We start from the raw sequence: 4,151 nt of genomic DNA, 5'->3' as shown, positions 1-4,151 counted from the left end.
TATATACTGGCGAATTCTTTTCGAGACAAAACTATTTAACAATTTATTTATGATAAAGTGTCATGTGTTTTAATAATATAACTAATAAAGTATAACATCCTAAAAAACAATTATTTCAGTTCATGTTGCTTTTTTTCTCTACACGAGAGTCACGCTATTAATTAAGAAGTATAATATCACCATGTTAGGTGTCTCCTCCGCATATATATATATATATATATATATATATACCCATAAACTTGTGCTACTCAGAACCAACTAATCACGTACACTTTATTAACTTCTACATAAAAAAACAAACCATGAAGATGTCGAAGAGCAAGATCCTTGTTGTGGGTGGTACGGGCTACATTGGCAAGAGGATCGTCAAGGCCAGTCTCGCTCAAGGCCACCCGACCTATGTCCTTATGCGTCGAGAGATTGGTTTCGAAATTGAAAAGCTACAAATGTTGTTGTCGTTTAAGGAACAAGGTGCCCGGTTGGTAGAGGGTTCGTTTTCTGATCACCAGAGTCTCGTGGATGCGGTTAAGCAAGTTGATGTGGTGATATGCACCATGTCTGGGGTTTTCAACTTAAGCTTGTTGATGCCATCAAAGAAGTTGGAAACATCAAGGTATGTAACAAGTCATGACTTGCAACTTTATAGGTCCAAAATAAATATTTACGTAATTGGTTTCTTGAAACAGCGGTTCGTGCCTTCAGAGTTTGGGCTCGACCCTTCACGAATGGAACACACACTTGAATACGGAAAAGAGACGTTTACAGACAAGATGGTTATACGAAAAGCCATTGAAGACGCTAAAATTCCATATACTTACATTTCCGCAAACTGCTTAGGGGGGTATTTTGTTGGCAACCTTTCCCAACCGGGCTCCCTCGTGCCACCAAGGGACCGAATGTGTATTTTTGGCGATGGGAATCAAAAGGGTACAATGTTAATTATAACATTAAATTCCATATGTTGGTTCTGAAACGAACGCACCCACATAATATAAGTCTTCCTTATATTGTTACTTGTTCTTAACTTATTTAAAACTTGTGTAGTTGCTTTCATGGACGAAGACGATGTTGCAACATACACAGTCAAGACACAGATGATCCTCGCATGTTGAACAAGACGTTGTATCTCCGGCCACCAAACAACATTCTTACACACAATCAACTGATTGAGAAATGGGAGAAGCTTACGAATCAAACGTTCGAGAAAATGCACATATCTGCTAAAGACTTTCTTGCTTCCATTGAAGGTGCGTATATGGGATTTTATTATCAAGCTACAAACTATAAATGGACAAAATTTTCGCTTAACGTTTTGTGTTTATATATCTGTTTTCAGAAGCGGGTGACCATATTATTCGATCAGGGCTTGCACGTATCTACCACATTTACTATGAAGGTCGTTCGATGAACTTCGAAATCGATGAAAAGGGTGAAGAAGGATCTGAGCTCTATCCGGAGGTCTCATACACGAGTGTTGATGAGTATTTGCGACGGTATCTCTAAGTCATGTATGTGAAAGGTGATTCAAGTTCTCGATAGTAAACACGAGAATTAAATACACGCGTCTTGCATGTCATCTAGTTCCTATTATTCTGCATGAAATATGAACTAATTTTAATAAAGCCACCGGCTACGTTTGTTTAAGTTGCCCGGTTTTTTAGCATGTTTATGTTATTTTGTTTGTTGTTGATCCTCTATTTGAGAGATCATCTATTTCCTTTCATGTACGCACTTTCAGTTCATCAATAGTTAATAAGCATTAAAACATTTTGCTCTTTCCTTATTCATATATTCGTGAGAAGCTTATTTTATACCAACAGACTTGCTATGAGAGCCAACAAGTGCTCAATTCATTTTGTGTTTGATTTAATAAATGAAAGAAATGGTTGAAGCTACCAGTGTTCTCCTCACCTCACCTCGGCTGGTTTGCATTCCTACCCTCTCCTTTGAAGATCGGGATTAGAGTTGGAGTTGGAGTGGTTGGTAGACCTCTATTTCTAACGCACGAGCTTGGCTCGTGAGTAGTGTTTCAAGCTCGATCTTGGCTCGGGCATGTTAAGAATGATAAACGATAATTAACGCACAACTTAGAAATAACCGACTTATATTATAACCAGAAAATATAACTCAAAAAACTGATTACAACATCTTTAGTAGTGATGGTGGTGATTGTTGTGTTTTGTTGTTGTCTCTAACACTAACTTTGTACATTTATTTATACTAGCAATCCAACTTGGTCACCTAGCATAATATGTGTCCACCACTCAACTTGGCCAACAAGGTGAACTTGGCCACCAAGCATATGGAAGAATGTTTTATAATACCCTCTAGACTTTAACCGACTTGTTAAAACCTCTTAGGCCTGGTTCACCGACTTGTGACCCGGAATAGAAATTAATCAAACATTCACCCCCTAATTTCTGATTCGGATTAGAAAGGGCTTCAACTCCAAGTAACTCGCGCATCTCCGTGAACTTGATTCTTGCGAGTGCTTTAGTTAGGATATCGGCCCGTTACTCTTTCCCGCTAATGTGCTCAACATCGACCTCGCCGTCATTGTAGCAATCCCAGATAAAATGAAAGTGAGACTTTATATGCTTTGTTCGGTTGTGAAAAACCGGATTTTCACAAGAGATGTTACGGACGTGTTATCAACTTTCAACACAACTTTCTGCAATGCTTCTCCAGTCAACTCGCTCAACAACTCTCGAAGCCATACAGCTTGACATGCAGCTACTGAAGCCGCCATGTACTCGGCTTCACACGATGAGAGTGCAATTTTTGCTTGCTTTTGTGATCACCATGTAATTGGAGATTGCCCGTAACAAAACACGTGCCCCATGGTACTTCTACCATCATCCTCATCTATGTTGTGACTATTATCACTATAACCTAGAAGTCTTTTGGACCGTTCTTCCCATACTTGATCCCATAACTCGTCGTTTTCTTCAAATATCTCAATAGGCGTCGTATTGCCATACCATGAGATTCTCGTGGGCTTTGCATATATCGATTAACAATACCCACAGAGTATGCCATATTCGGAAGAGTGTGTAATAAATACCATAAGCAACCCACTACATTTCGATACTCGGTTGCATCGAGTTCGACTTAATTATCGGCTTTTGAGTATTTCATACCATGATCCACCGGGACTTCAGACAGATTACAATTTTGCATACCGGTCTCCTTTAGAATTCTTTTGACATATCATTCTAGTGTAGTTCTTATCCCGTCCTCTCGTTGGAATACTTCGATTCCGAGATAGTAGGTTAACTTCCTGAGATCCGACACTCAAACTTGGTCGCCATACCCTTTTTGAAATCGGAAATTATACTCGAGCTTGTACCTGTCACAAATAAATCATCCACATACACAGCTACGATCAAAAAATGTTTCCCATCCGTCTTTCGGTAAACCGATTGTTCCTTGGAACATTTTTGAAACTTCATGTCTCGTAGGATGTTATCGAGCTTTGTGTTCCAAGCTCGGGGAGCTTGCCTTAACCCGTACAAGGCCTTTGACAACTTGTAAATTTTTGTCTCCTCGCCTTTTTGCTCGTGTCCTTCGAGTTGTGAAACGAACACAACTTCTTTCAATTCACCATGTAGAAATGTCGTTTTTACATCAAGATGGTGGATTTCCCACCCGTTAGATGCAGCCAATGCGATTAGTAGCCGAACGATCTCTATTCGGGCTACCAGAGAGAAAACATCATCAAAGTCAATCCCGGGTTGTTGCACGTAACCCTTTGAAACCAATCGAGCTTTGTACTTGTTTATCGTTCCATCCGCATTTCGTTTGATTTTGAACACCCAATTCAACCCGATACATTTTGCACCCTTTGGAAGTTCGACTAACCTCCATGTTTCATTCTTATTTATCGAATCGATCTCGATATTTATAGCACGAACCCATTCTTGGTTCGACTTAGCCTCAAAATAGCTACTCGGTTCACTACTTGCTGTGAGAAGCAATTACTCATAGAGTCATAGTCAGAGTCAATATGTAACACATAATCTTCTTGGTAAAACCGAGACTTGGGTTGAACGTCTTAGACCCGTTTGGGCCTCATTTTCACCCGAATGGACCTGTGACCCATTACTCGTCGACTGAACTTGAGAGCGGGTTGAGGAATTAGGCCCGATATG

General features: G+C 39.9%; 1 pseudogene across 1 annotated transcript; it reads left to right on the top strand.

The window, feature by feature from the left end:
• The first annotated feature begins 229 nt into the window (after positions 1 to 229).
• On the top strand, positions 230 to 1,582 carry LOC143562755 (isoflavone reductase homolog; annotated as a pseudogene). Its single transcript, XR_013140545.1, has 4 exons — positions 230 to 613; positions 687 to 927; positions 1,045 to 1,247; positions 1,337 to 1,582. The product of XR_013140545.1 is annotated as an isoflavone reductase homolog (transcript).
• The last annotated feature ends 2,569 nt before the right edge of the window (positions 1,583 to 4,151 follow it).

Source organism: Bidens hawaiensis, unplaced genomic scaffold (genome assembly GCF_021521415.1).
Source record: "Bidens hawaiensis isolate Kalapana, Puna unplaced genomic scaffold, B.hawaiensis_p1.1 tig00001179_1, whole genome shotgun sequence".
Lineage (NCBI taxonomy): Eukaryota > Viridiplantae > Streptophyta > Magnoliopsida > Asterales > Asteraceae > Bidens > Bidens hawaiensis.
This window is presented reverse-complemented; position numbering and strand designations above follow the sequence as displayed.